Source organism: Hyaena hyaena, unplaced genomic scaffold (assembly GCF_003009895.1).
Source record: "Hyaena hyaena isolate Hyena2069 unplaced genomic scaffold, ASM300989v1 scaffold_316, whole genome shotgun sequence".
In the NCBI taxonomy this organism is placed as follows: Eukaryota; Metazoa; Chordata; class Mammalia; order Carnivora; family Hyaenidae; genus Hyaena; species Hyaena hyaena.
Genome location: NW_024080946.1, coordinates 1,543,936 through 1,555,864, shown reverse-complemented (window position 1 = coordinate 1,555,864; position 11,929 = coordinate 1,543,936). Strand labels below are relative to the sequence as shown.

At 48.8% G+C, this 11,929-nt stretch overlaps 1 long non-coding RNA gene across 1 annotated transcript in view; it reads left to right on the top strand.

The window, feature by feature from the left end:
* Positions 1-3,216, top strand: part of LOC120242705 — a 5,593-nt gene extending 2,377 nt beyond the window's left edge. Inside the window, exons 3-4 of the long non-coding RNA XR_005531143.1 lie at positions 1,938-2,373; positions 2,582-3,216. This is a non-coding gene — a long non-coding RNA (uncharacterized LOC120242705). The remainder of the gene's footprint in view (positions 1-1,937; positions 2,374-2,581) is intronic.
* The last annotated feature ends 8,713 nt before the right edge of the window (positions 3,217-11,929 follow it).

Below are 11,929 nucleotides of genomic sequence, written 5' to 3'. Positions count from 1 at the left end.
GGGGCAGAGCGCCCTCCATGGTGGGGGGGGCAGAGCGCCCTCCGTGGTGGGGGGGGCAGAGCGCACTCCGTGGTGGGGGGGCAGGGCAGAGAGCCCTCCATGGTGGGGGGGGCAGAGCGCCCTCCATGGTGGGGGGGGCTGGGCAGCAGCAAGCCTGAAGGCAAAGAATAAGGACGACTTTTGAAGTCGTCGTCTGTATAATTTTTACGGCTTGTCTATGGTCTTTCCTGAGAGGGTGAGATAAATGGAAGATGGCCTAGTCAGAAGGAGGGTTTTCTTCTCTTTCTCTTTCTCAAATAGGAAAGAATTGATGGTGTTTAAATGCAGTGGCACTTCCGGTGGGACCGGGACTCGAACCCAACCTGAGTGGCCCCCGAGCCTGCACATTTACCAAAATGCTTTGCTTGCTTGCCCAATTCTGAAGCAAAATTTAAAACAAAAAATGAAGACAATGTAAGGCAGCCATGGTCTCATTTTTTCCCCCTTGGTTGACTATTTTGAGTGGTTTTGGGTGGTAAATACTAAATATTTAATCATTTCGAGGAATCTCCCTCTCTCTTTCTTCTTGGTGCCCCTGTCTGGCCGGGTTGCAAATACACGTTCAGCCCGTGTCTTGGGCCCTCCAGCTCCGTAGCCTTCCTGCCCCACCCAACGCGCCAGCTCTTGTGCGAGTCTCTTCCAAGGAAAGCACGATGCAAATACATAGTAGGTCCCCAGTGACGTTTTTAGAAAGAGAAAACAAACTCACCCCTATGGCTAAACTTGCTGGGGGTTTTCCAGAGTCAAAGGGCCTTCACACAGTGTACCATAAACGCCCGCCAGGGGTATGCGGGAGCCAGGGCCTTGCACACGAAGTGTGCTCCTCCTTTATTTGCACTAGTGGGATTTGTGTACACCCCACCACATCGCGCATGTGTATTACCTGTTTAAGTACAGACAGCCTTCTTCTGGGGGCCTTCTCACTATAGAATCCCCAGACCCAGGCACAATCCAATGTTTACTGGGCCCAGATGTTGTGGTTGATATAAAACAGTCGTCGAAGGGGGGGGGTCAGAGTTGTCGCAGATACTCCCTTTGGATATATTGGGAGGTCATTACTCTTCCGTCTGATGGGTGGAGATGCTCTAACCCTTCCTATTCACAGTCGCCAGCTCCCAGGGAATCGCTAACAAGTATTCAGCTACTCCACCCTCCTGCGATGCTTCTCCTCCTCCTTCCCAGGGCCCGGAGGTCATCTCGCAGTGACCTTGAGGCTCTGCTACAGGACTCCTGGGCTTCCGGTTGGCTCTGGGTCACACACTCAGAGAAGAGCAGCATGGCTGTCAACCTGCTGCCTGGGATCCAAGGGTCCCCAAGGAGCTGCCTAGTGGCCTGGGAGTCCCAGTGCTCTGCCATGGCACACGCACAAATCACGGACATTGGTTTGACTTGAGAGTTTACCTCATGATTTTCTTTTCGGGAAACCACCAGTGACGAAAGCGAAGTAATTTACTACAGAAAAAGGATACTCATGGGACTGCTCAGCTCAGGGCTGGAACCTAGGTTCTGCCATTCATTCATTCAGCTGCTGTCCCTGAGTACCTCCGGTGGGCCAGGTGCCAGGGACAGGGCGGCCAGGGAGCTGCCTCAGCAGCTAAAGGTGGAGAGGTGACAATAACCAAGTGCGATGACTAATTCTGCATCCGCCTGACTGGGTGGTGGGGTGCCCAGATGTCTGGTCAAATGTTTTGCCAGGTATTTCTGTGGGGGTGTTTTGGAATGAGATGAACACTCAAATCAGTAGACCGAGTAAAGCAGATTGCCCCCCTCGACGTGTGCGGGCCTCATCCAACCAGTCGGAGGCCTGAATGAAACAAAAATGCTGAATCAGAGGGAACTACTTGCCCGACTGCCTTCGCACTGAGGTATCAGCTTTTCTTCTGCCTTTGTGTTCGCAGCGAAGCGTCAGCCCTTCCTGAGCCTCGAGCCTGCCAGTCTTTGGATGGGAATGACACAGCGGCTCCCCTGCCTCTGACCTCTGGACCCGAACTGAAACTGAGTCATCGGCTCTCTCGAGTCTCCGGATTTGCCAGCTCACCCTGCAGATCGCCAGACCTTCCTGCATCCGTGACTGCGCGAGAAACTTCCTCACAGCAAATCAATTTCTCTTTCTCCACACGCACACACCCTGTCGTTTCTGTTCCTCTGGAACAGGCAGCAGGTACAGCAAGCAAATCGGTGATCCATCTGACAGTGACAAACCGCTGTGAGGAATATACGACGAGATCGGGGGAAAGGGGGCGGTGGTCCTTTGGCTGTGGGGGCCAGGACCACCTCTCTGAGGAGGCGGCCTCGCAGCTGAGCCGGACTGGGAGAGCAACAGCCGTGTAAAAGGTGAGGGGGCTGGCCGGGCAAAGGCCGAGAGGCGAGCTGGAGGGACGGAAGGCACACCGTACGGCTGGGGGGAGCATGGGGGGGGGGACGCAAGGCATCAGGCCTTCGCAGGCCGTAGACGGGAGTTTGGATTTTACTCCTAGTACAGGGGTAGCGCTTCGGAGGGTTTTAAGGAGGAGGGTAACGCTCTGGCTGCTTGCATGCCTAGCCTGCTGTATGGTCCTGGGCAAATGAACGTTCCCCTCTGAGCTTGAGGTTCCTGACATCACTGCGCGGACCCGATGAGACGATGGAAGGGAGCGCGTTAGCGCTGCGTCCGGCCCACAGAAGCGGCAGTCGACAAGTCAGGTTCTTTTCCCGGTTGTTCACGAGGGGCAATGACTGGGAAACGCTGCCACTAAACAAGCTGGGAAAGTAGAACTGACATGAACTTTCTGGAAGGCAGTATCGGCACGCCCTTTGACAAGGGACTACCTCCCTGTGGCCCGGGGAGACGAGGAGGAAAGGTATACCGAAGACGCTCCTCACAATGTCAGTTACACGGGAAAACGACACAAAACGAAACGTCCGAGGTGGGGGCGGCTGAGAGGCACTTTGGCACACGAACGGCTAGAGCTTTGAAGTCAGAGACGTGGCTCTTCAGGGGCGTTCCCTGGACGACTTCTGGCAAGTCATCAAATTCTGTAAACCTCAGTTAACTTGGAAAATGGAGACCACAGAGGCATCCCTGCCACCGAGGGCTGTGATACGATGACATGGAAAAACGCGTGTGAGGCGCGCCTGGGGGGCTCAGTCGGTTGAGTGTCCGACTCCGGCTCAGGTCATGATCTCATGAGTCCCGAGTTCAAGCCCTGCATCGGGCTCTGTGCTGACAGCTCGGACCACAGGGTTGATTTTTAAAAAGCCAAAAGCTACGTACATATGTAAAATAAATAGTTATGCCTCCGATTACTTACATTGACCTACAGATTTAATGCAAGTTTAATTAAAATCCCGCAAGTTTGTTTATGGAATAAGCTTTATTTGGAGGACTTCTATGGAGAAGGGGAGCCCAACAAAGGGCCAGGCATTCTCCAAAAAGGATAATATGGAAGGTGTTGTTCTATCAGATACCGGCCTCAGGACTTATTCTAAGACTGTGACGACTAGGGCACCGTGGAGCTGACACAGGGACAGACGGATCGACACTGACAATGAACGGAGCCTAGAAACACACGCACAGAAATGGGCGTTGATATCGGACATAGAAACAGAATATAAGGGAAAGGCTGAGAGACCAGGGTGGACGGAAAGGACTATTCAGTCAATTGTGCCGGGCAGTAGATTCTCCACACTGGGGAAAAAATGAAATTGGCTTCTTATCTCAGACCGTACCAAAAATTTTCAGATGAAGTCAGAAATTAAATGTGAAAGGCAAACTTTCTTCTAACAAAGAAAACGTAGAACTGTACCGTCTAATACAGCAGGCACTAAGCACATATGGCTATTTTAAATTGTTTTTATTTTGGGGGGCGCCTGGGTGGCTCAGTCGGTTAAGCGTCGGTCTCTTGATTTCAGCTCAGGTCATGATCTCACAGTTCGTGAATTTAAACCCTGCATTGGGCTCTGTGCTGACAGCATGAAGTCTGCTTGGGATTCTCTGTCTGTCTGTCTCTCTCTCTGCCCCTCCCCACTCACATTCTCTCTCTCTCTCAAAAATAAAAAAATAAAATAAATCTTTAAAAATAATAAATTATTTTCATTTTTTGTTCATTCATTTATTTTGAGAGCCAGACGCTTAACCGACTAAGCCACTCAGGCATCCTTCAAATTATTTTTAAATTAACATTAAATAAAATTTAAAAGTCAGTCTCTGGGTCACACCAGCCACATTTCACGTGTTGAGTGGCCACATGTGGCCGGTGGCTACTGTCCGGGATATCACAGATGAAGGACATGTCCATCACTGCAGAAAATCCTATGGAACTCTGAAATAGAAGAATATCTTTCCATCCTTGGGAAAGGGAAGTATTTCTCTGAAAAGACAAAAAAAAATTCTATCCACCAAGGGAAATGTTGATAATTTGACAACATGAAATATTCACACTTGTATTTATCAAAACCATAAAGAAAGTGAAAGGACAAGTCCTGGGGCGCCCGGAGGGCTCAGTCGGTTAAGCCTCTGACTCTTGGTTTCAGCTCAGGTCATGACCTCACAGCTCGTTAGATTGAGCCCCGCGACAGGCTCTACACTGACAGCACAGAACCTTTTTGGAATTCTCTCTCTCTCCCTCTCTCTCTGCCCCTCCCCTGCACACACACTATCTCTCTCTCTCAAAAAATAAATACATAGGGGTGCCTGGGTGGCTCAGTTGGTTGGGTGTCTGACCCTTGATTTTGGCTCATGTCATGACCTCAGGTTTTGTGGGATCAAGCCCCGCATCAGGCTCTGCACAGACATCTGCTTAGGATCCTTTCTCTCCCCCTTGCTCATGCTCACTCACTCTCACTCTCTCTCTCTCAAAATAAATACACTTAAAAAAAAAAACTGGAGGTGGGGCGCCTGGGTGGCTTAGTCGGTTAAGCGTCTGACTTTCGCTTAGGTCATGATCTCGCGGTGCGTGGGTTCGAGCCCCGCGTCGGGCTCTGTGCTGACTGCCAGCTCAGAGCCTGGAGCCTGTTTCAGATTCTGTGTCTCCCTCTCTCTCTGACCCTCCCCTGCTCACGCTGTCTCTCTCTCTCTCCTAGAAATAAATAAAAAATAAATAAAAAAAAAAACTGGAGGGAGCCTGGGTGGCTCAGTCAGTTAAGTGTCTGACTTCAGCTCAGGTCATGATCTTACAGTTCCTGAGTCTGAGTCCCGCACTGGGCTCTGTGCTGTCAGCATTCAGTCTGAGCCTGCTTCAGACTCTGTGTCTCCCTCTCTCTCTCTGCCCCTCCCCTGCTTGCACTGTCTCTCTCTCAAAAGTAAATAATCATTAAAAATTCTTAAAATTATTTTAATTAAAAAAAAAAGCTGGAAACAAATTAAATGCCCAGCATTAGGAAAACAGACAAGTATGTTGTGAGATGTTCACAATGGAATATTATACAACAGTGAAAGGGATAAACTACAGTTACATAACTTTAAGATAAATCTTCGATAATACCAAGTACCTGAAATCCTGGAACACTACTTACGGTGTGCTACTATTTTTATAAGGCTCAAAAATACACAAAACTTACAAAGTTCATTCTTTAAGTATGCATACATGATTTTTTAAAAAAATATTTTATTTATTTCTAGAGGAGAGAGAGAGAGAGAGACAGCGTGAGCAGGGGAGGGTCAGAGAGAGAGGGAGTCACAGACTGAAACAGGCTCCAGGCTCTAAGCTGCAGTCAGCACAGAGCCCGACGCGGGGCTTGAACCCACGAACCGCGAGATCATGACCTAAGCGAAAGTCGGACGCTCAACCGACTAAGCCACCCAGGAGTCCCTTGATTTTTCTTTTTTAAGGCAAGGAAACAAGAGACTAAAAATTCAGGGTGGTAGTGACTTCTGGAGGTGGGTAGGGCACGATAATGTAGAGGGACTCTGGTTATTGGTGATGTTCTAGATCTGCATTTATTATCATGCCCCCAAACTTACACACACATTACATAAAGTCCTTTGTAGGCACCAAATATAAATAAAGATGTAATAAAGAAAAAGGGAATACTTAGTTGTCTCCTTTTCATTTACTTTGCTGTATTAAGATTTCTTCCCCCCAAATATATATGCTTTTTTTTCCTAATCAGAAAAGGAAAAAAAAGAAATATATTACATTGGGGCGCCTGGGTGGCTCAGTTGGTTAAGCATCTGACTTTGGCTCAGGTCATGATCTCACGGTTCGTGGGATGGAGCCCCGCATCGGGCTCTGTGCTGACAGCTCGGAGCCTGGAGCCTGTTTCAGAGTCTGTGTCTCCCTCTCTCTGTGACCCTCCCCCACTCACGTTTTCTCTCTCTCTCTCTCTCTTAGAAATAAAAACATGAAAAAATTTTAATAAAATTAAAAAAAAAGAATTATTACATTACCTGGGAACTGTCTCTTGCTAAATTAGGCATCATTTATAAACAGAACTGTTAGGATATTTGAAAGAAAAGGTGTAAGAAAAGCAAATGTAGGAGGCTGACCGATTTCCCTGGTCATTTAATAACTGTGTGTTCATGGGGCGCCTGGGGGCTCAGCCGGTGAAGCATCCGACTTAGGCTCAGGTCATGATCTCACAGTTCGCGGGTTCGAGCCCCGCGTCGGGCTCTGTGCTGACAGCTCAGAGCCTGGAGCTGCTTCGGATTCTGTGTCTCCCTCTCTCTCTGCCCCTCCCCTGCTGGCGCTCTGTCTCTCTCTGTCTCTCAAAAGTAAATACACGTTAAAAAATTTTTTAAAAACCCACAACCTTGTGTGCTCAGCACAGACTTTCCTGATGGCGGCTCCACCCTGAGATTTCCCTTCACTTGACGGCCTGGAGTGCAGCAGAAGCATGAGTCTCTGGCAACCTGGGAACCTGGCTTTGGATGCCAGTTCTGTCACTCAGGCACTGTGTGTCCTTTGACAATTCACATAACTTCTCTGAGCTTTGGTTTCTTTGTGACTGGAAGAACACAGTGCTGTTTACTTTGAGCTTTCTTTGGGTGGGTTAAGGATAAAACATGACGTGTCTGTCCTCTGGTGGGTTGTTGATAAACGCCAGCACTTACATCGTGACCCTCCCGCCCCAGTAATGATGGCACCTTATTACAGTGTAGCCCTTTACAGGTGGCAAAGGGGTGTGGGGAGTTATGTTCATTATGTGATCCTGAACAAAAAAGCCTAACTTTATTAAAATAATACCTTACATGTACAGAGTACTTGCTATGTTTATAAGAATAATATAATAGTGGGTACCCTCAAACGCTGATGGAATAAATGAATAAATGCTTTCAAAGGTGGGTGTAATGAGAGAAGAAATCGTGGACTGCTTCTTTTTGGCAATTCGTTTTATAAACTTTTTAAAAAGCTTTATTTATTCATTTTGCAAGAGAGAGAAAGCACGCGTGGGTAGGGAAGGGGCAGCGAGAGAGGGAGGGGAAGAATCCCAAGCGCTGTCAGCACAGAGCCCAACACAGTGCTCGATCTCATGGACCGTGAGATGGCGACTTGAGTCGAGATGAAGACTCAGAGGCTTAGCTGACTGAGCCACCCAGGCACCCCCAGAATTAATTGTGTGAGGCAAGAAGCTGCCCCTAAGGCAGAGGTAGGCAGTAGGTCTGAATCTCCCTGTTAAATTGAGGGGAACTTCAGGGCAGGCCAGAGCTCTGAAACAGCCCTGGTGGACCGCCAGAGCCTGGCAAGGGGCCTTGAATTTGTCAGAAGACCCTGGCAGGGCCTTTTCCGACTTTTGCTCGTGCAAAACTAGAGGTAAGGAGAGAGAGCTGGTGCCCCCTGGAGGGTGAGAGTAGGCACCTCAGACACAGGCTAGAAAAATCCTTAGAACATCTTTCAGTTCAGGGGTACAGGTGTGGGGGGGGTGGTAAGAATGTACCTTAAAAATAATCTCTACTTTTTAAAAATTAAATTATTATTGAGATAATTGTAGATTCATGAGCAGTTGGCAAGAAATAATACAGAGAAATGCCAGGTATCTGTTACCCAGTTTCCCCCAATGGTAACATCTTGTGAAACTATAGTATGTAGAGCAATGGAACAGAATTTAGAGGCCAGAAATAAGACCATGCATTATTGTCAGTGGATTTTTTAAAAAAAACTTTAAATGTTTATTTATTCATTTTGAGAGAGAGAGAGAACAAGCAAGGGAGGGGCAGAGAGAGAAGGAGACAGAATCCCAAGCAGGCTCCACACTGTCAGCACGGAGCCCAATGCAGGGCTTGAACCCATGAACCATGAGATCATGATCCGAGCTGGCTGAAATCAAGAGTCGAGCACTTAACGGACTGAACCACCTAGGCACCCCAAGTGCCAACTGATACTTGACAAAGGTCACAACACAATTCAATGGGTGAAAGAATAGTTTTGGCGTCAAACTGGATATCAAAAAAAAAAAAGTTGGACCCCCTACCTCACACTATATACAGAAACTAAAATGGGCCAAAGACCTGAAATATAAGAGGTAAAACTATAAAATTCTTGGGAAAAAACATAAGGGTAAATCTTCACGACCTTGGCTTAAGCACCAAAAGAACAAGCACCAAAAGAAAAAATAAATAAACTGGATCTTATCAAAATTTAAAAAAAACCCACAAAAGTTTTCTTCTTCAAATGACACTGTAAAACAAATAACAAAAAGACAAGCCGCAGAATGCAAGAAAATATTTGCAAATCATGTATCTGATAAGCATCTAGTATCCAGAATATATAAGATATCCTACAACTCTAAAATTTTTTTTAAAAAGAGGTGCCTGGGTGGCTCAATCAGTTGAGCATCCAGCTTTGGCCCAGGTCATGATCTCACCGTTCATGGGTTCGAGCCCCGCGTCGGGCTCTGTGCTGACAGCCCAGAGCCTGGAGCTGCTTCGGATTCTGTGTCTCCCTCTCTCTCTGACCCTCCTCACGCTGTCTCTCTCTCACGCTGTCTCTGTGTCTCTCTCTCTCTCTCTCAGAAATAAATAAAACATTAAAAAAAATTTTTTAATGAGTCAAGCATTAGAATAGGCAATTCTTCACAGTAGAATACAAAGGCCTGTATGAACCCAACACATCATTAACCATTGAGGAAATACAAGTCAAAACCACAGTGAGATGCCACTTCACACCCACTAGGGTGGTATAATCCAAAGACAATCAAAAGATCAAAAAGACCATAAGTGTTGGTGAGGATGTGGAGAATCTGCAGCCGATTGAAGTTGCTGGTGGGACTGTCAAGCGGCGCTGATGCTTTGGAAAATTAACCGTTTCTAAAGTTAAACTGATATCATAGAACCCAGCGTTTCTACTCCCAGGAAGGCACCCAAGAAAAATGAAAATATGTGTCGCATAAAACCTGGTACACAAATGTTCACAGCAGCACCACTGATGAGAGCCAAAAAGGAGAGAGAACTCAAATGCCCGTCCACTGATGCCTGAGAAATGAAATGTGGCGTATCCATAAAATGGAATATTATTCAGCAGTAAAAAAAGAATGAAGTATGGGGCACCTGGGTGGCTTAGTTGGTTGAGCGTCCGACTTTCGCTTAGGTCGTGATCTCGCGGTTCGTGGGTTCGAGCCCCGCGTCGGGCTCTGTGCTGACAGCACAGACACTATTTCAGAGTCTGTGTCTCCCTCTCTCTCTGACCCTCCCCTGCTCACGCTGTCTCTCTCTCTCTCTCCTAGAAATAAATAAAAATATTAAAAAAAAAAAAGAATGAAGTACTGATTCAGGCTACGATGTGGCTGAACTTTGAAAACCTTATGCGAAGCAAAAGAAGCCAGATACACAAAAGGCTACATGGTGTATGATTCCATTTATATGAAATGTCCAGCGGCGGAAAATCCACTGAGACGGAAAGTAGATTAATAGTGGGGAAGGGAGGGGAGTGAGGAATGCAGAACGGCTACTAAGAGATACCAGCTTCTTTTAGGAGCGAGGTCTGCCGTTAGCGGCGATGGGCACACAGCTCTTTGAATACACTAAACCAAAAATCGTATACTTAAAAGCTCAATTTTTTTAAGCTAGTAAAATTAATAAAACATAGTATCACAACCGGTGTATTGAATATCAGTACAATCTACCAACTTTATGCATTGTTTCTCTTGTACTTACAGTATTCTGTGTTTCCATAAAGGACTTAGCAATTATCACGAAGAATGCATGTTAATGTTTAAAAATAATCAAACTTAACTGAGGACCATGGGGGAGAAGGGGGGGGAATGGGGGGGAGGGGGAGGGAGGCAAACCATGAGAGACTCTTGAATGCTGAGAAACAAACTGAGGGCTGATGGCTGGGGGGTGGAGGGGGAGATGGGCATGGAGGAGGGCACTTGTGGGGATGAGCACCGGGTGTTATATGGAGACCAACTTGACAATAAACTATTTGTAAAAATAAATAAATAAATAAAAACACACACAAATATTTAAAAATAATCAAAACCCTACAATTTTATTTAGAAGCCCAGATTTAGAGCCCATACAATTATATATATACATAAGCCCACCGCCTAAATCCTCATTCTCAGAAATGTATTTGTAACAATTGTACATTTAGGCCTTGGTATATAGTTTTACAGAATTAATATTAAAACATACAAGGGCATTTTAGCCTATCGCCTCCCAAGTCGTCAGAAGTATTGCTTTACAGAGGGTGTGGAATATTCCATCTGATAGATGTGCCATCACCCCCTTAACGGCCGCCTGTTTGCTGGCCATCTAGAAGGTTCCCAGCTGCGCGCTGCTGCAGCGGGCAGCTTTATCTCCTGGGGCTGCTTTCCACCAGGTGAGGGTGGGGTTGCTGGTTAGGGATTCCGAACGTCTTTCCGGCTCGTAACAAGGTCACCCTGGCGCGAGAGCCCCCGCTGCGACCCCCAGGCCCCCAGGCTCAGGCTCCGCGGAGCCAGACCCGAGAGGCTGCCCCCCTCCCCCCGCGAAGCTGTCACCGCGCCCCGCCGGGGAACCCCGACTCCCGCGGCTCGTCTGCCCTCCCCCCCCCGCCCCCCCCGGCGAGCCGCGCGTCGCAGCCCTCGGCCACCCCGTCGCACGCGCAGCTGGGCACGCCGGCGGCCACCCTCACCTGCGCTTCGGGGCGTCCCGCGCGGGGGCCCAGGAAGCCCGACGGCGGGCGGCGTTTCGGTCCCCGTTGTGCCCATTCCTGCCTCCGGCGCTGCGGCGGCGCATCCAGTCGGCGCTCGATACACATCCCAAGTATCTTCAAAGCGCGTTGACGTTCCTACGCTGGTTTTTTACTCTCGATCCCTGGACGTTAATAAAGTGCGAGACAGCCTGCACAGGATGGGCCGCGGCGGGCGGTGCGGGAGGGCGGACAGGAAGGGATTTTAAGAGAAAGTTCATGCATTCATTCAGGGAACAAGAATTGCCTTGAGCACCTGCTGTATGCCGACACGAACCACGACAGTGAATAAAAGGCAATAAAAGCGACAAAGCAAAAACTCGGTGTGTTAGATGGTGGCTCGCGCCGGGGAGAAAAATCGGGCAAGGTACGGAAACAAAGCGAAGCCGCCCTGAGAAGGTGAAAGTCCCAGGAACATTTGGGGTCTGGCGAGGACCTCACCTGCGAAAGCCCGTGTAAAATAACGGCACGACGCAGTGAGCCGCGACGACTGCTCCCATTACCCAGATAAGGAGCACGTACGGTGCAGAGTTGGGGGGCAGGTCAGCCCCGAGTCTAAAGCCTCCGCCCTTCCCCCTCGACTCCCAGCCCTGGGCACGCCCCGCCCCGGCAGGGAAATGGTTAACGCCGGGCGCAGCGCCGGAGGGTGTGCGCATGCGCAGGGCGCGCATTGCGCTTGCGCAGAGGTCCGGACGACGTGGCCGACCGGAAGTGGTCTCTGCGGAACCGCCGCCGGACAGCCGCCGCTCGCTGCCCCGGGCTAGCGCAAGGCTGCTGCTTCGGGCCCCGCCGGCACCGCC